Source organism: Capsicum annuum, chromosome 3 (assembly GCF_002878395.1).
Source record: "Capsicum annuum cultivar UCD-10X-F1 chromosome 3, UCD10Xv1.1, whole genome shotgun sequence".
NCBI lineage: Eukaryota > Viridiplantae > Streptophyta > Magnoliopsida > Solanales > Solanaceae > Capsicum > Capsicum annuum.
The window spans coordinates 247,039,128-247,064,658 of NC_061113.1; the positions used below are offsets into that span (position 1 = coordinate 247,039,128).

A 25,531-nucleotide genomic window follows, 5' to 3' on the forward strand; every position below is an offset into this window, starting at 1 on the left:
GTGAAACCTCTAATCTTGTAATTCATATTTGAGTACATCATTTACAATGAGTATCCTAGTGAGAAGAGAGCTTATGATGTGTTTAACGTGTTCATAGGAGTCACTTAAGATAATGTAAGCCAAGAGCATTTGAATCCATCAAGTTTTAGTGTTTGATTTTGCAAGGGTCATCTTTAAACAATCATAACTTGATGTATATATGGTATTTTGTCATATTTAGACCCACCAAATTGTAGATAATTGAATTAGCTTTGCAACGATACCAATTTTGCCTTAATCCAATACCCGAGTGAAAAGTTATGCCCATTTTCGTGAGAGACAGTAAGGGTATGCGATTGGTTAGGCGCCGCCTAACCTGGCTTGTGCGATTACTTGGGCGCCGCCTATGTCAGTTCCAAGTGCCAAAAACACTCCGTTTTGACTTATATCAAGGGTGTTGAAGTCATTTCACACTCCTAAACCATCCCTAATCACTCCAAATCGTTGATAAGGGGTTTTTAAACACATAATTACAATCCCTAAGCCCTAAATCAGTCAAGTTATGATCCAAAACCTTTCCCCTCTTCCCAAGAACAAAATCTAAGTTTACCTCTCAAGAATCAAGAAGTTAAGCTCCGAATTCAAAGTTCTCCACAAGGATTCTTTTAATCAAGCTTGAAGGTCCAATCTTTCAACAATTTCATCACCATTAAGGTATGTGGGGTTTGAACAAGGACAATCCTTTCGTCCTTGTGCCCAAAACTTGATTTTTATTACAAAAGTTATTTGATTTTATATGCTTTCCTATGAATTTTAAGTTTGGGTTTTTACCCCATATTGCTATTCATGAGATTATGAGATTTTTTTTATGATTTAGAAATTGAAGTACATGAGTATGTTTATGTTTTTATGCACATTGCTGAAATTTCCAGACTTTATGATAATTTATGAATGTTTACATTACCAAGTATGGATTTTGAGATGTTTTAACATGAGATGGATACTTGGGTCATTAGACCCCAAATTAAAGAATGTTGTTTAAAGATTATTTGTGCTATGAGCACCCCATGACTAGATTATTTTTAGATTTTAAATTAAGATTTGAACTCTTGGTCCTAAGCTAAAGATAAAGAAATCGACTTCACAGATTCAGACTTACAGATTTAGCTCCACAGATTTACAGTTGGTTTTATTATAAACCATTAAATTATTTTAAAAAAGTGGATTTTCTTAAGATTTTGAGCATAAGATTGGGAGTAGTATTTAGCATCGAGCGGGAAGTGTGGGGGTTCAGCACATCCTACTTCCACAGAACTATGTAGCCAGTGTAGGTACAGATTATTAGATTATTCCCACTTCTACGTGGATGACAGTTTTAGCTTGTGATCGATCACATGGATTAGGTTCTATTCCGATGGCAAGGGTAGAACAGCTCTCCTCCAATGTGGGCAAGACATTGGACTCCATGGATGCTCACATGGTTTATGTCGGTTAAGAGAACCTCCCTAAAGCCTTCAAATTAAGTGTTTTCCTCAAAGTCTTAAAGCTTATAGATTTTAGATTTTAGAACAGAAAGAGTAAAAAAAAGCTTTTAGAAAACTAAATGTAAAGGATCACTCACAACTCTATTTTGATTATGCTTTACAGAAAGATATTAGTCACAGATTTCAGCTTTCAGAATTCAGACTTTAGCGTGTGTCCTTTTTACACTTAGATAGTATGATTTAAAGAGAGAATACAAGCCTAGCTTTTAGAACGAAATGTTGTGGCTCACGAGATTCATAAAGCATGTTTTACTTCTTATTGGTACTTCTTTTAGTATTTCAGACATTCCAGCTTATGTAAGTCACTTACATTTAGCATGCATCATTTTATAAATAATGATTTTGTGATATGTTTTACTTACTGCATGTACCCCCATATACTCAGTACATCCTCAAAGTATTGATCCACATATATGTTTAAGGTTCTAGTGACATTGCTGCTACTGCTGGAAGTCCAGTTGCATTTTGGCTGTGTGCTACATTGTCTCATAATGTAGCTATCAATTTAGTTGTAGTATGCATACCATATTCGGATAGTTTGCAGATTCCAGCCAACAGATGATATGTCTTCCTACTTCGGGGGATTCAGTCAGGCTTATTTATGTTCTTTATTTTCTTATTCCTATGTATTGATTAGTGGTAGTTGGATGCATGTCCCAACTATCTATAGTCAGTATAGTAGAGGCTTCACAGATGTCAGTTAGAGTCAGTTATGTAAACTTCAGTTTTATCGGTATGTAAAGTTGGATTCATTTTGTTTCACCATTATTATGTTTTCACATAGCAAATTCAGTATTTATTACATATTTAATCAGTTACTTAATAGTGTGCCATTAGAAGGGTTAGCTTGGGATCACTTGTGGTTCTAAGCACCATGTGACATCTCGGGATAGATTTTTGGGGCGTTGCAAACCTGATATCAGAGCATAGAGTTCAAGAGTCCTAGGGTGTCTATGAAGCCGTGTCTAGTAGAGTCTTGTGGAACGGTATGGAGACATCTGTACTTTTCTTCGAAAGGCTACAAGGCATTTAGGAAATGTCTTTATTCTTTCAAGTCTCAAATCGTGCCATAGAAAGGTTCTCTAAGAAACTTAAACAGATTCTCATCCTACTCTATTCAGGCCATCTCTGCCTTATTTTTAAGATATCAAAAACAGTCAAGCTTAAATCTTTACAGATAGTACTTTCTCAGACCATCTCCACAGATAGTTATGGGATTGCAGGAGAGCTAGAAAGTATCCCATCAGTGCTTTTGGGTTCCAAATATTGAAATGCTTTATTCATGTTCATAAAAGTTGTGCACTAAGCTTAAGTCAGAGGTGCTTTTAGATTCCTCCTCAAAATCCACAATGTAAATCTATACTTCCCTATCCATGTATTATTCTTGAGATAACATGATCAGCAAGTTTCAGTTCCTCCCCTGATAATGCTCTCAGACTTGCTAGCAAGAAGTTTTTAGAAGTCTCACAAAGCAGCTTGAGAGGAGCCTTCTAGTGTGTTATAAGCCTCTCAAGTTTAAAGTTATGCCCTCATTCTTATGATTCGACCAGTTAAGACAGAGTAAGATGTATATTCTTAGATCATTGAATATTATGTGTCAAGTTTCTATCTCTTGCAATCTTGTTATCATTGTGTTGGTTGAAACTAAAAGTCTAGTGAAATCGTGTGGGGCTCTTTCGATTCACTAGCATAGTTTCCTTTTTATTCATCTCATTTTCTTATTCAAAACACAAAAGTCAAAGTCTAGTGAAGCCGTGTGAGGCCTATTTCGATTCACTAGCAACTTGTTGTTCATCTTGTTGTTCTTGTGTAGGTTGGAACTGGGGGTTTTGAGGCGTAGTGGCCAGAAAAGTGGTAAGGGTGATTTATTGAATATATATAGCAGAATCTTTTTGCATATGATTGCGTTAGTAATAAAGTGGTATGTCCTTCTGTGTTAGTTTAGTAGAAGGTAGAAAATGAGTTATTAGTTAAGTTGAATTGTTGTTTGCTTGAAGTGTGAAAAGAGTTATTAACGGTATTTGTTGTGTTAGAAAGTATGGGTTATTGATGAAAGTGTTGAGTGGTTTAGTATTGCCAATTTAGGTATCCCTTGGGACTACAAAAAGGAGTTTAGTTGAAACTTATAGAACTATGAAAGAAGTTTAGGTGTATGGATGGGTAAATGGTAGTGATGTGTAGAAGGAGGATGTGATAATGAATTGTAAATAAGATAGGCCATATGATTATTGATCAATTATTGTGGTTATGAGATTCTAGTGGGCTAGTGTTTCTTGATGCTTTGTTTTATGGTTTCCAAGTGCGAATAGTATATGAGGTTTTGTTGTTAATCATGACTAGCACTAGACACTAAGTTTGAATAGTAGATGATCATCAAGGTAGAAATAACGATTGCTTGGTTAGTGATGGTAGCTGTATGGAGGTGAACCAATAGGCTTGAAACAGTGAATGCAAGAATGTAAGTTTACTGATTTGAGATTAAGTATGATGTTGTATAAATGATATAGAAGTATGCCCAAGGTAATATGGGGCTGCTTTATTTTTGAGGATTATGACATGTTGTGTGTGGCTAGTAGTACCATTGAGTTTCTAGGTGGAGAAAGACTAGTTATATGGTATATGGTGTTCTAAATAGCCAAGTTAACGAGTTTTGATGGATAGTGTTGAGCCTTTTGTTATGGTCTTGATTCTCATAGCCTAGAGATATAAGTTTGGAGATGCAATATTGGTAGGCTATGACGGACGTAGTATGGTTCATTAAGGGTTGAAGATATCTGTGTTAAGTGTTGGAACCTAAGTTGAGTTTCTTAAAGATTGAGCTAATAGAGAGTAGAGTTGAAGTACTAGTTTGTGTGAACTCATAGTATGGTGATACTCCTGAAGATTCTAAGTTTGTAAGTGTTCAAGTTATTAGATGATGAATATTGGGGACATAGAAAGATAAAGTTTTATCTTATAATGAAGTATTAGCAGTGGGTTTTACACTTTAACGTGTAGTCTTTCAGGGTAAGTTTATTATTTATGGGTATTATTATGCCCTAGACTCTAGAGTAAAGGGATTGCAGTCTAGATTAGAGTTAGTAAAGGGTTCCATAGACTTAGAATGTCATCTTTGATCTAAGGGGAAGATGGTAGAGTGAAGAACCAAACCAAGTTTTGAGAGTTAGATTGCGTTATATGTCAACAAGAGTTGCGATGAGATATTGATCCTTTCTTCCTCTAGATTATTCCTTGGATTTCAGTCTTTATCACATCAAATTCATGTTATGCATGATAGATCCATGCCAAAGGCCAATGATTATACACTTCATGTGTACTCAAATCCATTATCGGTTTCTAGTAAGTAAGTAACAGCTTCAGTCTATGATTCGAGTCATTCCTCAGAAATCTATGAACTCCAATCTTATGTTGAACCGCTCATGATAAGTATGAACTTATGTTCCAGAGTATGATCAGTTCTCAAAAACTCATGATCCTAGTGAAATCCAGTTTATATCATGTATGCCCTCAGTTTAGATCTCTTTAATAAATCTATACCTTTGACATTCTATTCTTCAGGCCTCAGTTAAGTGTTAAAGTTATGTATAGTATTCTTTCATGCTTCAGGTCCTTATGTGTTATCCCTTTTGAGACCTCTTCCTACGTTAAGATAGTGATGAAGAATAGTTGTTTAGATGGGAGAGAGTAAATATTTATTATTGAGAAAAGATCGCCGTATGCCCATTTTAGCTAAGGCTATAAGTGTGAAATAAGATTGAGGACAAGTCTTTAATACATTTTGCGGTCAGTTGAAAATTTATGTGTATGTTTTTAAGAATAATACAAGAATGTCGTTGTTGATAGAGGTTTAGAGACAAGGAGGAGTAAGCCTTTATGAGTTTTTACCTTGAAGTTCATATGTGGTTATAATGATAGGCTTGAATGTCGTGTTGGGATGTAAGTGGAGGAATGCAATATATGCTAGTGAATCCATAGTAAGAGTTTAGAGTTAGTCATTGAAGTGATAAGAAAAATCATCTTAGAGAGGAAAAGTTGTGAAAATGCTTGGGGTATTGAATTCATGGTTCATACTAGTGTTATAATGTTATGTGTAGTAAGTTGTGATTCAAGTTAGGCTTGAACATGGTAAGAGAATTTAGTTCAGATCAGACATTAGTATATGAAGTTATATGAACCCGTGTGAGCATGGTATTAAAGGGGAGAAAGTATAGTTGAAAAGAGTATTTGAGAAGTGTTTCTAAGCTTGAAAAACTAGCAGTTGCATTGTCTAAGGCCTAGTAATTCTAAACTAGTTTATGTTTAAGAAACTTATGTTACATGTTACAAAGTTATAGCTATACTGAGACTTCCTTCTTCAGATATCTCACTTTGATCCTACCCAAGATTCTTTTTCCCTAATGTTATTATAACTTTTTGCTAAGAGTGCTGAAGAAATATTCTAGTTGAGTATAAGCTTTCAGTATAATTCAGTCCATATAGCCAGCAATTTAGTTTAGTAATCAGACAAATAAGTTTCCATGGTTTTTGTATCTTTCCTATTCTTGAGGTAATTCATTCACGTCCATGCAAGTTGCAAATTCAGTTTAGTCCAAGCATCATGTTTAAGATTCAGCTATTTAGTCATGACTCAGTTCATAAGTGCTCAGAGCATAACCTCAGTTTTCCAAGTATACCAACTCAGATAGTGTAGCACCCCTTGTACAATCTTAGTCTCATTGTCTCATGATTCGTGCCTGAATAATTTATCACTTCGCAGTTCTATATTAATGATTGTAGAATGGAAATCTCAAGTGAGTTCTAAACTCCTAGCATGAATCAGTTCCTGATGGTGAGTAAGTCAAGTTAGCTTAGAATTCAGCTTCATGATAGAATTTCTAAAGTTTCAGTTCAGCTATATTCTTTATTAGAAGACACATTATTCCATACCTTAATGTTTCAATAAGTTCCTACCCATCATTCGAGGACGAATGATTCCAAGGGAGAGATATTGTAATACCCCGTATACTTCTAAACTAGAAAACGAATCGTTCTTCCTACGTGTGAAACCTCTAATCTTGTAATTCATATTTGAGTACATCATTTACAATGAGTATCCTAGTGAAAAGAGAGCTTATGATGTGTTTAACGTGTTCATAGGAGTCACTTAAGGTAATACAAGCTAAGAGCTTTTGAATCCATCAAGTTTTAGTATTTTATTTCGCAAGGGTCATCTTTAAATGAGCGTAACTTGATGTTATATGGTATTTTGTCATATTTAGACCCACCAAAATTTAGAGAATCGAATTAACTTTCCAATGATACCAATTTCTCCTTAATCCAATACCGAGAGAAAATTTATGCCTATTTTCATGAGAGACAGTAAGGGTATGCGATTGGTTAGGAGCCGCCCAACCAAACTTAGGTGATTGGTTAGGCGCCGCCCAACCTGGCTTGTGCGATTACTTGGGCACCGCCTAAGTCAGTTCCAAGTGCCAAAAACACTCCGTTTTGACTTATATCAAGGGTATTGAAGTCATTTCACACCCCTAAACCATCCCTAATCACTCCAAATCGTTGATAAGGGGTTTTTAAACACAAAATTACAATCCCTTAGCCCTAAATCAGTCAAGTTACGATCCAAAACCCTTCCTCTCTTCCCAAGAACAAAATCTAAGTTTACCTCTCAAGAATCAAGAAGTTAAGCTCCGAATTTTATTAATATTCGAGAAATAGAAATAATGATAAAGAGGAGTGGGAGGAAAATAGTTGTTTTTAAGATAATGGATACAAATTGAAAAGAGAAGGGGAAGTAATCGAATACTAAGCAGAAGGGTAAAAATTTATCCACACTCGGTGTTTATACCAAATCAATACATGTATGTCATGTATTATTTATTTAGAGTTCATTTTACTTAACTATAAGTAATTAACATGTATTTTGCTTACTAATTAAGGTGTTGCTAGATTGTTTTATTAGACTGTGTCTGATTACTTAAACGGGTTGTTTCCTTATTGTAGTACAACACATAGAGAGTTGTTGAGGCCTGAAGCTATTTTTTAAGATTCAGTTTGGTCACATGTCAGTTTGCTGTAAGTTTCGTACTTGAGTTGCTATCCTGTTTGGATTAGACTATGTTATTCTGTTTTGATAGCTCTTTTCTTATTTGAGTTTACAATGCGTGGTCGCCTTTTAATTTTGGTGTCAAATTTCAAATTGCTTCATCGGGCATTCTCTAAAAGGTTGCAATATTTGGGGATCTGAGAGTGATGCTCTTAGGGGTATATTTAGAGGATTTTCTTTCTTCTTTTTTGTCCTTCATCGTCACTGACTGAATTAACTAAAAGGAATAGTAAAGAGTTCTTGAACCTTTGTATCCTCTTTACTGATTCTGCACATTCCTTAATTATTTTGTGTCTCCTTTAATCGTTGCCACTTAATAAGCTATGCATGGATAAGGTGATGTGACACTACTCTTTGGGAGGCATTTTTTGATATTCCTACTTACTGTTTCTTTTTGGCATCCCCTGTCTTTTGCATAAAAACATACACTAATTTTTTTAGATAGAAACTCTAAAATTGAGTCTTGCATGCATGAGGAAACTAAAGTTGTAACTCTTCAACTTTATGTAGTTAACATTGTGTTATTTGATGTTTATGTTTATTTAAAATAATTTCTTAAGTCTGTTTACTGGATAGTAGTTCGATTTCTAATTTAGTGTTTGCTTATCTTAATGAATTTTCAGTGATCTTTTCATTCGTCAACATATCTATGATCATTTCTTTCTTCTCATGCTATAATCTTTTGCTTAATATGTTTTAGTATAGCATAATGGTAACTGGTAAGGAGATCTCATTTTTTTTATTGAGTAATAATAAATTCTATTTTATACCCTGTCTTAATCCTAACTTTTAAATTTCTCAGCTTTGTATGAATCTAAGAAAACACCATCAATAGAATTACTTTAAACTCTACTTTGGTGTTACAAATTGTGCTAGAATTTTTCATAAGATTTCACTTGAATACTTGTTTATTTTTCTTTTGATATCTCAATTAACCAACCATCCAAAATATTATTTGTCTTGGTGTAACTTCTGAAAACATCTAGCGCTAACACTATTTGCTTTATTATGTTTTCTTTGGAAAAGTAGGTTATCGGAGACTGCAAATTCGAATCAGATTAATTAACTTTATCAAGCCTTAGGTTCTTTTAGCCTTGTCATAACACGTAATGAGATATATTTTGTACTGAAAGGTGCATGTTTTTATTTAGAGTATGGTATTAAATCTTGAAAATGATCAACTTTTCAGTTTCTTGGGACCAATCATGGTACCTGAAGAGGCGCTGAAATTAGAAAGGAGCGAATGTAAGATTTTATACTTATTATGTCCTAAGAAATATACATATTATAAAAGTTACTTCTTAATTTCTTATCACTGTGCAAGTATTATGTCCTGATTTATTTTACAAGGGTTATTTATTTACTTAAGAGGACTTTATTAAAATTACATTTAGTGGAAAACGTGGAGATATTATCAGAATTGAAGCATTTTCATGTTTGGGATTCATATCGCCTCATAGTTTATTGCAGATGTTTTCTGTGGTAGTGCTGGACTTGATCTTGATGGTTAAAAATAAAGTTTTGTAAAAGAAACAATTTACACTCACTATCACTCCATCACATAAGATCCACTGATTATTGTAGTTGAAAGGACTAAAAACAAAAAGTGTTAATTTGAAGGTATTTTATTGAATTGATGTACTGTGTGACAGATTGAATGGTTAAGATTTGCATGTGCAAAACAAGTTACAATGAATTTTTCAGGTATGTGAAAAGGCAGCCCAGTGCACTAAAACTCCTGCTACGTGCGGAATTTAGTAAAGGATCGGACCATAAGGGTCTATGTGCTAAAAGTAAATTGAATTTACCTAACTCCTACTTTTCACCTTACTGCATATATACTAATGAATCTGTCATGTTTTTATGACATTCATATAGTAGGTGAAGGATTGAAAGCATCGGAGGAGGAGCCAAACCATAGACAGATCAAAATCAAGTAATGGAGGAGCTTAAGGTGAAAGAGTAAGCAAATGAATTCGAAGTCAACTAGGTGATTTCCAACACCATTTTTGTGCTATTAAACATAAGATAGTATAATATTGAGTTTGTCGCATAAGAAAAAATAATCATGACATAAATGATGACAAAATCTAATGAAATTTGCTCTGATTCTAAAGAACAAACACGTTAATTTACATTCTACTCTTGCTCTTACTATGTATGGTTTTACATAGTCTTAATTATAATCCTTCGATAAAAACTGCTTACATAGATGCATAATAACAAAGATACAATTGGAGGGTACCATAAATGTTGTGTTTGTTAATGTTTGGTCATTTTGCTACCAAATAGTGTCGAGTGAAGTCAATGTTTGAAGAAAGTACAATCTCTGCACAGTTTCTATTATTCATATAACTGAATAATAGTCAATGTCAACTTTGCTATGCTGCTATTATACTTGGAGTTTGATGAATATTCGTGGTTTTTGACTTTCGTCCTGATATTAATTTGTGGATGTTCGATACTATGGGAGGTTCTTTCGCTTAGCAAAAGATTCTAATATCATTAGCTTAAAAGCTCCATTGGATTATTCTATGACACATCTGCTTTCGTATCTTTTCTGTTTTCTTCAAATTTTTTGTATGAATATAAGATAACTTCACGATGTGAACTTTTTGTTTTTTCTGTATTACAAATGCAGCAGTGCTAATTTACATGTGAGCAGGTGCTTCCTTTGCAGATATATTAGGGAGGATGCAAACCACATATGGTCCATTATTTTAAGGATGATCATATTGAGTAATTTTATTTTCAATAATCTTGAAGCCGACTTTGTGATGTCTGGATCTTCTAACCAATAGTCATCATGCTAGAAGCCGAAAGGAAACAACATTAGAGAAGGGCAGAATCTGACATTAGCCCCTCATGGTCTTAAGTAAACAATTTGGATAAAAAAAAGAATCCTCAAAAGGAGAGAAAATTAATATCTTTCTTCTTAATTACTTTACTCTTCCTTTTCAGTTATGATACAAAGAACAAGACATCTCATTCTAATTCATACACCTTTAAACTTTTTGAAATACTGGAGTAAATTCTTAATAGATTGTGCATGAGCATTCAATATTGAACGGACAAATAATTACAAATAGGTGCAGCAATTTAAAAAAAAAAAACTTATATTATGATCTGGTGCATTGCTGAGAGATATTGATTAGCTTTTAAGTCGAGTTGCAGGCATAATGCCTAATGTCCTATGATTTCCCGGCAAATAATAATAATACACCAATGCAGATTAGGATTTTATTTTCTTGCAGGAGATCAAATCCAACCATCAAAAGGTTTGTGAATCCATGTATTTAATTGAAATGGAAGTCATCCTTTTATTAATGTCGTAGAGAGTAAGGTTGTGAAAACATGTTCTTTGTGTCTTCCATATGCTTTCCTGTTGAAGAGTTCATAGGAAAAACATGTCATTTTATTAATTTCTAGGTTGAAAAGTTAGAAATCGATAATTGAAGAGTTCGTTTCATTTTTATGAACGATTATGTGAATGTTATATGACAACAATTTTCAACAGCAAATTTATTCATAACAGTTTTACTCAAGTGGTAGCATTTAAGAATTACCTGTTTTCAGTATCAAGTTCTTATAAGGTGTTACTAAATTCTTTTTCACTCAATAAATCTTGGGACTAGCCATGGAAATTTGAACGTGTTTACAAGTATCATGTATGTTTTCTTGCTTTGAACTTCAACAAGGAAAAAAAAGAATCAATTTATACAGAGTTACTCATTTACTTATAAGTTGAGTCATGTGTGATTTATATATAGAAGAGTTTCCTAATAATTTTTTTTTTCAGGAGCTCAAGATAATGCATGTGTCAAAAATGAGGTAACAACAGGTAAATGACTTGCCAAGTTGTCCATCATTTGCGGCTTTCATTTTTATACATCTTATCAAACAATATTGACACGACGCAATTGTAATGCCAGGTATATATAGTTATCATTAAGATGTTTCTAGACGTGGTGGGAATTGATGCATTGAAGCAAATGTAATGTATCGTGATTTTGTATTAAAGCACTTTTAAGGTCATTTTAGAGTTCTTCTCGGTGGAATGTTTGCAGTAGGGAAATGCATAAAAGAAAGAAGAGAGTACATATGGGTGGGAGATATGGTTGAGTTCATTTCTTCAAAGTCAAAAGACTATACTAGCTTCTGTTATTTTGGCTCTTTAAATGTTTGTAAGTAAATTAATTCTCTCAAAAAATTGTATGCATATAGCCTATAGGAGTAAAAGCATGTATTAAGATTTAATTACAAGTTTGTCATTTGCCAATGTAATTTTAAATATTATTGTGGCTTTGCTATGTAATGCGGCAGATTCATATTGGTGAGTATTAATTATAATGAAAGCTAATAAATGATATTTGTAGTTGTAAGCTAATAAATATATGTAATTCAAATGAATAGTTGTAGAATTTTGAACTTCCATAAAGTTCAAATCTATAATTTTAGTTGTTAAATAGTAAACAATTAGTAAATAAAAATAAAGAACATAAATTTATTGATCCATATATAATTTATCATAATTATTTTCTTATCATTTGCCGCACATCGCGCCGATATACAAACTAGTTCTTAATATATTCAGTAAACCTGATAAGTCAATTCTACATAAGCATGACTCTCTATCCCACTCCGCCCCCAACCACTCCCTACTCCAGAAAAGCCAAGATGACTAATTGCTCAAAGAAACTAAAAAAGTTATTAGCACTTGCCAAATCTCAATCAAGAAAAGGAAATTTTACTACCTACTCAGACGCCCTTTTAATCACTACCATGGTTTATTACTCATTGCATGATAAACGTCTACTGCATTGTAACAAGATATTAATTTTCCCCCAATTGACCAATTCACTTGATAATACCATCTAGCGCTATATTCTTTTATACATCAATTAACCAATTCGTTTGATAATACATACTAAAATATTCAGGTGCATAGCATGAACTTCGACAGACCCTCAAACTTGTTTCGAAAATTCACTTAGACCCCTCAACTAAGGCCTGTACCCTCAGACCCCTAAACCCCCCGAATTTTAATCCAATTGGGCATTTTTTACCTACATGATACTGCGCGTGTTGTGTAGTCGCGGGAGGATTGAAAAAGCAGTCTATGTGGAAAAAGTTAACGTTACTTTTCCCATCCCCTTCACTTTCCTTTGTTTTTAAACCTAATTTCCTCTTCTTTTTCTTTCATTCTCTTCTCCATAGCTCAATTCTCTCTCAACTTCTCTCATCTCACTATCAAATTTATCTCATAATTTCTCTTAAATCATTTTTTCTCTCATTTTTGATGAGAATATCAGAAAATTCCGTTAATGTTGAGGTTCCTGATTTGTGTTATTGTTCCGAATTTTGTCCTTTAAGAACTTCAAGGACTCCATCAAATCTGGGTCATAGATTTTTTGGATGTAAAGTTTCAAAGATTTGTTATCATTTTCACAGATTTTAATTTTATTTTTTTGGTAATTTTTTTATTATTCTACTATTTTTGCATTTTAGGGAAATGGTGGATGTGGGTACTTTAGATGGATTGATCCAAAACCTTCAATATCCTGATGTAAAATCGAGCTTAGTGATTAGGTACAAAGATAGTGAAAATTCGTGTGATCGATTGAAGCAAAAGCTCAAAGACGTTGAACAAGAGAGGGACACTTTGTGTGAGAAATTGAAAGATAGTGAAGAGAAGTTGATTGCATTGAGGCAAAAATTCAAAAAAGTTAAACTTGAAAGGGAATATGCTAAGCTCAAATTGAATAGACTTGTTCTACTTCTTCTCATTGTTCTTATTGTAAAGTGGTTCTTTAATATGGTGTAAGGTAATAGTTAAGTTTACCTATTGAATAGGCAATTGGATATTGTAATGGTTAGTTTGTAATGAATTTGTAATGGTTAGTTTTGTAGTTATTTGGTTAGTTTAGTTTGTAATCGTTAGTTTGTTGTAGTTGTTTGGTTAGTTTAGTTTGTAATGAATTTGTAATGGCAAGTTTGTAGTAGTTGTTTGGTTAGTTTGTATCATTTTGACATGTTGAATGTGAATGAATTGGCATGTTTTGTATGACAATCTCATTGTCAATTGGATACTTTGCGTCTAATTGTGCAGCTATTGAAGGTATAACCATATAGCCTATTTGTAACTACTGAAGATATTGATAAAAATGAACTATATTAGAAGTACCACATCATATTAAAACTGCTTACGATTGAACTAAAAAGTGCAAACAACAGGATATCATATTAAAACAGCTCAAAGTTGAGCTAAAAACTGCATACATCAGTAAACAAGATGTTCAAAAAAAGCTCAACATTGAGCATAATAGTTCTACTACAACATACACCAAAGTCATTAACTGCTGCCTAAGAAAAAGTTGTTCAAAAACTAGTACCACAATTCGTTCAAAGTCATTAACCCTCATTGCAGTACAAATCATTTCTAAATGAACTACTTCTTTGAAGATCCAACTGATGAAGAAGGCTTGGCTGCATCCACTTTTTTTCTCTTATTTGCTTTCATTTGTTGCAATTGTGTGTTGGTGACTGCATCTTTTCCATTTCACTTAAGGACATTAGGTTTAAAACCAATATCTATATTGGTTGGTAAAACACTCTTTAAATTTATACCTCCATAAAGAATCCTCTCACTTGATATACCAGGCTATAAAATTAGATAAAATTATAAGACAATGACCATTGAAAACTTGAATGAAAACATTATTATAGGTAAATAATGAGACAGAGAAAAATACATTATACACTTGGGTTTCAGTTGTTGGATCAGAGTAAACACCAAAATCAGTTGCAGGCCTTCTGCATCTAGTAGTAGCAGCAAATGAGGTAGCATTGTATGGCCTCTTGTTGGTTGGCAAAGGTGGTACTTGACTGGAAGAAACATTTCTTTCACTTTCAAACGGGGTCCCTCTTGCATTGGCTATTTTTCTTGCCAATCCTCTACCACTTCCTCCTTGACATCTGGTGTTCCTCCTTTACCTCCCCTATCAGCACCACATTGACCCCTACCAAAACCACCATCCTTACCAGAACCAACTTTACCTCTACCAGTAGCATCTTGACCTCTACCAGCCACACTTGACACCTTTATTTGATATGCTCTTGGCACAGAAGCTGTGTCAGCGCAAATAGATCCCGATTGACTGAATTGTGTAGTTGCATATGTATGAAATGTGGAGCTTGACTGTGAATAAATGCAATACAATATTTTCAACAATTTTCAATAATAATATTAAGCAGGAGAAGAATATTAAGGCAGCAGAACATATATAACTTACTCTTGTTGTCTGACTTTGAGTGTAGGTATCTCTTGGCATTACACTGGTGTCACCACAAATAGAACTTGATTATGGTGGTGGTGGATTCCATGAGGCTGCAGGCGAGTGCTAGGTTGACTACTATTACTGATCCCCATCCCATTCTAATAAACAAACAGAAATATGAAAAGTTAAGAAATATGTTAACTTTATAAACTATTATGAAATTCATTTAAGGCTTACCATTTTGGCACACATAGTCTTGTTATGGACAACTTGCTTGCACCTTGAAAAAGTGATCTTGATACCTTTTTTTTAGAGTTTGCCTCATTTTTTTGGCTCATCCTTGTTCTTTCTTCTGTTCTTGCTAGGTTTGCCTGGCATCTTTCTTAGTTTTGGAGGCTCAATTGATGGATTTGTGGTTTCCGGCCACATTCTCATATTAGTAATTGGTTGAATGAAATGGCTATAAGACTTAAGAATGGTTTCTTTCTTATATCAGTGCTCTACATGCTGATCAGGATCTTCATTCAAGTAATAATAAGCACAAATGTCATGAGGACAAAGAATACCTCTTAACATCCATAACCTACAATCACAATACTTCTTGTCCAAGTGAACAACAAATGTGTAACCTCCATCCCCAATTTCAAAACCATTAACTCTGTTCCATAGTACTATACCTATTTGAATATTTCTTGTTATCTTCTAAAATAGTTCTTGCCATAAGTGCAATGTCTGAAATTCATATTTCTGCAAATTTGATCATATCTATATGTTTATTCATCATTTTATGCCTGGTATCTTATAACATAGTGATTATAGACTTATATCTAGCAACTAAGATCCAAGAATTGAAAGTCTCACTCATGTTATTTTCTACAATATTACATTTGGAATGCATTTTGAAATATGCCCTACACCAAGAAGAAGGAGAATTAACCAACATGTCCTCAGTTATTTCTTTCTTACCTAGCCTTAACATTGCTTGCATCTCCTCTCTAAACTTTACTTCAGAGCTTGCTTTTGCACATCTCCAAAACTACTTTCTTCTCTCTTCTCCTCTCTAGTGCACATGTCAATTGCTCCAAATATGTCTAGCACACATTTTTCTCCCAGCATTTGGTAATAGATCCATCAAAACAGGAACAAGACCCTGTAATAAGTATAAGTATTATTAAAACAAGAATTTTATTGAAAAATAAAGTCAAGTAATAAGAAAAATAATTAAGTACTGGTACCTTTTGTTGGTTTGACATTACAGTCAAGCCTTTACCAGTTCCCAGATTTAGATCAGCAATTAGATATCTTATGAACCAGTCCCAGCTATGTTTTGTTTCAATATCCACAACTACCCATGCAATATGATCCATTTGGTTGTTGCCATTTTTCCCCACAGCAACCAACAACTCACCCTTACAAGCTCATTTGAGAAAGCATTCATCAAAATCAATAATTTTCCCACACCCATCTAACCATCCTTGCTTGAAGGCAAGGAAGCACACATAGAAATAAATAAAGAGGTTCTTTCCTAGTTAAGTTTCTTTATCAATTTTTATCAAACAAGAACTTTTAGAATTTGTTGTCTTGATCATATCTGCATAGTCACATAATCTGGCAAATTCCAGCTTCCAATCATCCATATTCTCCCTCATAATAATCTATTTAGCCCTATAACAAATAGTTTTACCTACATAAAGATCCAACACCTCTCTTATCAAATCCTGAATTTCCCAATCCTAATGTATAGCTGAGAAACAATTCTGTCCTTAAACTTTCTAGAAACCAGCTTTGAATCACACATCTTGTTCTTTCTTAAAGGTATACACTTGTGAATAGGGTTATAGTTCTTAACAATAAAATCACTTGAATCCCTATTAGTAGAAGCAAACAGCAACCAGTTGCAATACATTTCATCCTTATTCTATGTTTTTCATTAGGTTTAAACTTCAATTGCCTTTTATATTCTACAACATAATCTGCAACAGCTTTTCTAAACTGTTTTGCACCCTAAAAAATCATTCCAAGTTCAAACACAGAAAACTCATAATTTTCATCATACCTAGTTTTCTTGCTTCTCCTTCTTCTAGGTAGATCTACTCCTCTAATAGCATCTACATCTATCTCTTTACTATATTCACTCCAACAATCAGAACTATCAAGATATTTCTCATCTCCATCCAACTTTTCAGCATATTTTGTAGCCTTATTTTTATCAATATCTCCAAAGCCTCTATCTACACAATCAGCAACTCCCACAGGTACTTCTTCAGTTTCAACAAACTTTTTTCTTGATTTTTGATTTCTTTCTTTCTTGTTGGCTTTGTTTTTTCTTCTTTCTTGTCTAAAAGCCCTCAATTTCTCATCAACATCTGAGCCATCTTCTGAAGGAATATCTCCGAGATCTGAATCACTACTCAAGTAATCTGACAACTCACTTGCTAGCCTATTAACATCTTCTACATGAATATCTTCTACATCAGCCTCATCACCTTCTTCTACACCAAGATCTTCTAGGTTAACATCTTCTACATCAGCCTCATCACCTTCTTCTACACCAATATCTTCTACATGAGGCTCCTTCTCTTTACCTGAGTTAACATTCTCTATCTTAATATCTTCTAGGTTTATATCTTCTAGATCTGCTTCCCTCTCTTCTTCTACTCCAATAGATTCCCTCTCTGTGTTAGCACTATCATCAACACCAACACTTTTTCTTTCTAGGTCTGCACACTCAATAATATCAGGTGCAGGTAAAAAACTAGTGGGACCATCAGGGTCAAGAATTGGTTCATCTAAAACATGATAGACATAAAAATCAATAGAGTCCTCATGTTTTAAGTCTTTACCTAGTTTAAGGAGATGTCGGTCACTTTTAACCAGGTTGAACTGTTTAGTAACTGCATCTTGATAATAAAATCCTCTAACAGTTTCATACCCTATTCCTTTAGTATAAAATAACAATATGGAAAAGTGGTCCTTGTTAATGTACCTTAGTTTTGGCACACAACTTGCAACATATGTAGGGACACTCGTCTTGGAAAGAGCTCCCCCATGGTGAAATTTTGTGAAAATTATCTCCATTTGTTATGTCACCTGCAACAAAGGGTAAAAATTCAAAGTTAGTTAATAGAATATACCCAAAGTACACACCAATAAGATAAAAGCTACAACCTTTAGTGCATGTTAAGAAAGAGACGGAATATTCCCAAAAGCACAGCCCTAACAGTGAAATTTCAAAACCCTAAAAACTAAAATATGCTAAAATTCAACAAATTTAACAAATATAAGTCCTAATAACACTTACACGAGGAAGATATGAGGAAAACCCCCAAATTTTTCCTTCAATTCGAGTGGAATTTTGGTTAAATTAGGGTTATCAAAGAGAGAGAGCTAATGCTCGGGAGAGAGAAAGTGGCATCCAAATGAATTTCTTGTCCATTTAAATGTAATAAGTATATATGGATTTAGTTAATACACGTGGAGAGATTTAAGTGGAATAGCTTTCCACATCAACGGCGTTTGGAGACACGCGCATGGAAGCTGGTGAGAATAAGAAAAAAAATGTCCAATTGGATCGAAATTTGGAGGGTTTAGGGGTCTGATAGGTACTGGCCTTAATTGAAGAGTCTAAGTGAATTTTCGAAATAAGTTTGAGAGTCTGTCAATGACTTAAGCCAAGATTTAACCATTAGCATCAGCTTGAGCAAAAGGATCAATATTTCTCCCAAAAGGGCCAGACACCATTTTATATCAAAATTACCAGTTATCTCCCAACATGCATATCGTTGGATCCACTAATTTATCAATATGAAAAATTACACAACGCATAACTATATATACTTATATATTGTGTATAGAAACAATTTTGGTCCAAAGCTCACACACAAATATAACTTTAAAATTTTTCTTTTAAAGTAAAATAATTTATAATCACATAAATATCTAAGATTTGTTTTAGACAACTAGTTTCAAAAGTCAAACTTTTTTATAAATATCATGTTAAATCAAATTATGTCACATAAAATAAGACGAATGTATATATCTATAATCTATAATCTATAATCTATAATCTATAATCTATAATATATTAAAAGTACCCTCAGAAAAGTTATTTGAACTTTTTGCCCTTCATTAAAACACCTTCCTTTAGACAAAACTGTCTTTTCATTATTTTCTTCAATTTATTATTTAATTATTTATATTATATTAACTAGACTTCTAAAATATATGGAACTCCTAAAATATATGGAAGGAGAATCAATTAATATTTTCCTTTGAACTGATCAATTAGAAAAATACTCCTAAAATAGGATAGAAAAAATACTCTTAAAATAGGACTCTATTAAGAAAATACTTCTGATTGATGTTAATCTAACTTGATTCAGTTGCATGTCTAGATTGATGAATGCTTAATTTTCTAACCCTCAACTTCTTCACTGTTTTTGTCAATATAATAGAATTCAACGTGTGTGTATATATATATCTTATTTATTTTCATTCAAGTGATTCTGTAGGGTCAAAATTTTCGCTCAAACAAGAATTATTTTCATCAAAATTGAAGTTTTGTGATCAGTATTGTATTATTTTGTTGTAGTTTAGTAGATGAATTTACAGGTGGTACATGAATGTCGATCGGCTTTAAGGAATTTTTTAAGGTAAAGATTAGGTTTAATTGTATTGTTTTTATATCTCTATTTTGAGATTTTTTTTTGTGTGTGTGTTAATGTTAAGTTTAGTTGTATTATTTTGATATCTCTATTATCGTATTATTTGTTATAGTTTACAAGTGGTAGATGAGTGTCAGATGACTTTGAAAAAATATTTGTGTAAAGATTAGATTTAATTATATTGTTTTGATGTCTCTATCATCGTATTTTTTTGTGGTAGACGAATGTCGATCAGCTTTGATAATTTTTTTGGTAAAAATTAGATTTAATTAATTAAATTCTCCAAAAACTGTTGAATTTAATTATTGCATTCATCTTTATTATTTAAATAAATATCCTATTTAGTGTAACATTTGAATTTAATAAAGTGAGATACACTTAAACTAGTATAATATATAAAGTATACACAATCTATACACTTTGTACATAATTTATAAAAGTGTCCGAATAATTTAAACACATAATTATCCCCAAAATTAACAAACCTGAGCTGAACTAGAAGAACAACCGTCTGACGATGAATCACCTGGAACTGAAGATTGTAGGGGTTCCCTGATTACATATAAGGCCCCTTAAGTTTAAGCATTAGTGCAACGTTGGTACTTTAATATTAGACTTACCATTAACGTACTTTTAAGTATTTAAAATTGTATAAATAACATAAATAGCAACCCTTTTGGAAGTAATTACACTCTCTCCCACTTTTTTAATTACTTTACTCTCTCTCCCTATTAATATACATAACATAACCGATATATACATAGCATTCTGTGTATATGTTGGGATTTTTGTAATATGTTTAGGGAGTTAGGATTTTTTATAATATTGAAAACATAAGTAAAATACTAAAAATTACACAAATACACAACTTATGTTTCCAATATTACAAAAAATAACAGCTCCCTAAACAAACAACAACAATAACAACAAACCCAGTGTATTCCCACCTAGTGGGGTCTGGGGGGGTAAGATGTACGCAGTCCATACCTCTACCTCTAAAGAAGTAAGCAGCTCTCTAAACATACAAAAATCCCAACATATACACAGAATGCTATGTATATGTCGGCTATGTTATGTATATTAATAGGGAGAGAGTAAAGTAATTAAAAAAGTGGGAGAGAGTGTAATTGTTTCTAAAAGGTTGGTATTTATGTTATTTATCCAATTTGGACACATTGGGTCCAAAACACAAATGCCGTTTATTAAGGTCCATTTGGCCATAAAGGTTTTTAGCTTAGAAATGGTATTTCGAAAACTAAAAATATTTAAATACGTGTTTTCGCTTTTTCATCTCACTTTTTCTTTTATTTAAACACTATAAATTCTAAAACGTTTTTCTCAAAAAGGTAAGACCAAAAATAACTCCAATTTCAACTATCAAAACTTCAAATAAAGTGTTTTTTTTTAATTTTCATGGTCAAACACGTGTTAAATTAACAACTATTCGTTGCTTCTTCATTATGTATTATCAAGCAAAATTATTTTATACAACAACAACAATATAGTGATACAAACCGAATCAGCTACAAACTTTCGAGGTCTATACTTCATGGTCAACACCTAAGAATCCATGACATGGTTGCCTTAGGGGAGCAATGACGGGTTTGGATGATAGCTTGGAGCATTGGAGTTAGTATCGCCAAATGGGTCTTTTCTTCAGGGTCATTTTTGAGCCCATTTGACATTATGGTCACTTTTAGATCATTTTGTAATAAATAGCTATATGTATAAATAGCTAGGATTTTTCTTTTTCTTGTTAATATAATTTTGGATGAAACTTACAGTTGAGAGTGTTTTTAACTTGTTCGAAAATTTGTAGACTTTGTTTAGAAACGTTGATTGTGAGTGGATTAATTACCCTCTTGATCTTCTTAGGAATTAGGTGCTTGTATTAAGTTAAGAGTTGAAGGTCATTGGTTTAATATACATTTGGTTGCTTACATTTTCTCTTCGTGTGCCTATCTATCTATCTTTTCTTTATTATCTTTCGATTTTCATACCTTATTTTTATTTTCGTATACTAATTTGTATCATTTTGGCATTAGAACCGCGCTTAGGATCGTTTCAACAATTCTAGTCTTGAAATTTGTTATCACGAAAATAAGAAATATCAAGTAAAAAATAAAAACATATTGATATTTTTTTGAAAATTTTTATTCTTGATTTTGTGTCTTTTTGAGTTTCTTATGCTAGATATATGTTTTCTAGCATAAATCGAGTCTAGATCAGAGAGTTGAACTTAATTGGAGTTGATTTGAGGATTTCACCATTATTGGGATCTTGAAGTTTGAAGAAGGAGTGGATTCTTAGATCTCAACTAAATTGGACATTTATTTGTATTGGAATTTGCTCTCCTAATCATTTGGAGTTTAAATATGAAATTAGAGCAAAAATAATGAAGAAATTCATTAGGGTTTAAATTGATGTCCTTCATGTTCATGGGATTCTTCATGACTTAAAAAAAATTACAAATGAATTTCAAGATCTGAAAATTTTAACTTGAAATTTGAGGCTAAAAAGTATTGGAGATTGTTCCTCATATAAGGGGAGCCTAGATTTCGAACTTCGAGTTGAAATGAATAAGTTGTGAATTTTGAATCTCATATTTGTTCTTGATGTTCATATCTTCAAGAAGAAGATTCATTAAAAAAGATGTTTGAATTCAAAAAGAAAAAGTGAAAAGAAGGTGTGCTTGTTCATGCTAAAAAAATATTTCAAAAGCGGAAAGATTAAAAAAATAAAAAAGAAATACAAAAAGAGTCCAATGAAACTTAAAATTTGGAGGCTCCAGCTGAGATGTCTGGACATCTACGCCCCCATTTGTGTGTGTGAGCAGGTGAACACTTACGGTAGCAGGTGACCAGCACAGATCACACCTAGACATTTTTTGTCTGTGACATGCGGCTCCACCTGCGTGGGCATGTCATGACCTGCGCCCGTACATCACTCCAACACACCCCAACCATCCCAAATTCAATTTAGTTCAGTTTCCAACTTCTTAGTTTCAATTTCTTAATTCCTAATCTATTTCTTGATTCCTAAACTAATTAACAACTAGTATTTGAACTATTCAGTTGATTGATTACTCTTTAAGTTCGTTTCTTTCTTAGTCTATTTTTTGTATGCTTTTCTAATTTTATTTTTACGTTAATTTTTTATTTCAAGTTCATTAGTTTATAATCGAGTCGTTGATTCTTTTCTCAACAAGAATCTATTCTAACCGAGAGTAGCAAATTGACACTTCATATACCAATGAGAACATACAAAGTTTAACATTAGCCAAGATAATTGTGAGACAATTAAAAGTGTGAGAACATAAGTGGTTATGAGATTTTAATTTTACTTAATGCTAACGTTGTTTGTTGCTTTTCTTTTTGTATTAACTGTCTTATTGTTAGGTACAATGACATCGAATGATGAAACACAACCTACAACAGGTGAGGCAACTTTTGACACCTCATTGGAGGTCGTCATGGGTATGTAATGAAATATAAGAGAAATGCCTAAAAATTATCGCACACGGGTAGTGAAATGACAAGCATGGGAGCTGGGATGGCGAACATGAAAACCGTTTAAATCCCTCAAATTTTACTTCTCAATTTCATGTCCAAACTCCCTTAACCCCCACCTTTGATTAATAAAAATGAGGATGACATTAGTCCTAGTCTCCTCAGTGTTAGTGGTGATTCGTGTGACAAGGAAAACTCTTCTCTTGAGGAGGAAGATGTTATTTTTTTAGCAATTGTTACATTTTCTTCTTCGTGTGCCCTAATTGGTAAGAATACTCACGGTGATAACTTTGAATCTAATATTGAGTATAAGCATGAGATTATCTTAGACGAAGTTAATTTGTATGACACCTTTCTTCACTCTTTATTTACTTATGATATTGCCTATGATTGTATAAAGAGTATACCTTTTTTGTGAAAATGGATATTTCACTGATTCATGTCTATGGAGATTTTTTCCATTTGACTTCAAAAATCATTTAGAGTGTGGTCATTGTAAGACACCCAACTCGGTGCTTGGTCAAAATGACGAGAAAACATGTTGAGGCTTGGCGTAGGATAAATGAGCTTGGATACATGGTACGATTTAGCTGGTAAATTTGTGATGGGTGTTGAATTTGTGATGGTTCATTGCAATTTTGGGTGGTGGCAATGGTGATATTGTGATTTTGATGATGATTTTAGTTGTGGTTGTTGAATTTATCATGGTTATTCGCAATTTTTTTTTTTGTCACAGCAGTGATTGTGGTGTATTTCAATGGCAAAATCTATGGTGGATTTTTAAAAATTATTGTGTTAGGGATATGGATTTGGTGGCTATGACGGCAATGGTAGTGGTTTAATGGTGGACTTGATGATGTTTAGCGAAGAAGAAGCTATTGGGTGAAATGAATTTCTTTTTTAAAAAATAATTGACATAATATCGGATGTGGCAATGATGTGGCGTGAATGTGAAACACTTTTCATCATGTGACCAGTTATATATGTGTTGGGAGTAAATAAATTACTTTTAAATTGTACAATTGTGAAGTGTGTAATAGGTCGTTTAAATATTTTAAGTGTGTATACAACTTTTTATGTATAGTTCAGGATGATTTTAATGTCGTTTCTCTTACTTATTTTAAACAGTTAAGTACCCAATACAATGTCTTTTTGATACGAATAAAAAAGTATTTATTTTTTGGCTGAAAAAAGTATGTATTGATTGTTTGATACCTATACAAAATTAGTTTTATTTACATTTGAAATTAAAGGTTCATAAATATAAAATTATAGGGTTACTTTATTATACAACAGCAACAACAAACTCAGTGTATTCCCACCAAGTGAGGGATTACTTTATTATAATTTTATATAAAATATAAATTTGTAGGGTAATTTTTATATTTGAAAAAGATAAAATTATGATATAAAATTTTCAAAGCAAGATTTTTGAAATTTCAACTTATAATTTTAAATCACGAAATGAAATTGAATATTCAAGCGTGTACTAAATTATTATAGTTTTATGCACCAGCTAGGTATCAAGCTCAAATATGTGCTTCCCTTCCTTTTGAGATCATTTGCTACAACCTTTTATTAACCCTGCAACTTTAAACTTTAAAGGCTCGTTTGGTATCCTGATAAGAATAATTAATTTTAAAAAATATATTAGGACGAATTCTATCATTTTTTATTGAGATAAAAAACTTAGAATAATTTATTTTGAAATTAAGACGTTGTTTTTATCCATTTTAAAAATTAAATAATTAACTTCTATATAATTAATATCTGTATAATTAATTTCTACATAAATAATATCCATAACCGGTGACTAAACGACCCTCAGGAATCACAATTTATGGTCATCAACACATCATATATATTAAGGTTGGTGGCACGTGACAGTTTCAGCCATGAGCAACGAAATTGTGATATGAAATTATTTGAAATAAAATTAAAATTTTATTTGAACATATAATTTGAATTTTTTAAATTATACTTTTTTCATCATAAGCATAAAAGTCTCAAAAGAAATTTCTTCAGTAGCTATTACGATATATATTTTCCTACTGCACTTTTTATACAATATCCTTTTGACATGAATAAAAACTTATGTAATAATTATTTGATACATACGTACAAAGCATGTGTCCAAAAAAATCAATCTGAACTTAATCAACCTCTGAATATCATTTGGTTTGATGTATTACTGGAGTACTATCATTTGGTTTGATGTATTACTGGAGTACTGCTCGTATTAAAAGTAAATTAATTAGGTCGCAGTTGATGTATGATTTTATATCGAACTCGATTTGCAATATGGAAAGCAAAGTCAAACTTTAATAATCTTTCCCTTTATCTTTGATACCACGTGAACAGGGTCGGCTCAACGAATTTAGTGACCTAAAGCCAATTTTTAATCAGAGGTTTCAATGTATATTCAATAAAATTAACTTTTGTGCATCAGACATGTATC

At 32.6% G+C, this 25,531-nt stretch overlaps 1 long non-coding RNA gene across 6 annotated transcripts; it reads left to right on the top strand.

Annotated features, from left to right (window-relative positions):
- The first annotated feature begins 537 nt into the window (after positions 1-537).
- On the top strand, positions 538-11,990 carry LOC124897155. 6 transcript variants are annotated; one of them, XR_007053817.1, is made up of 6 exons: positions 538-693; positions 8,813-8,868; positions 9,328-9,416; positions 9,502-9,613; positions 11,423-11,464; positions 11,556-11,990. It is a non-coding gene; the product is annotated as an uncharacterized LOC124897155 (long non-coding RNA). The 6 variants fall into 6 exon arrangements; XR_007053821.1 differs by having other exon boundaries at positions 9,505-9,613; XR_007053820.1 differs by lacking the exon at positions 9,328-9,416.
- The last annotated feature ends 13,541 nt before the right edge of the window (positions 11,991-25,531 follow it).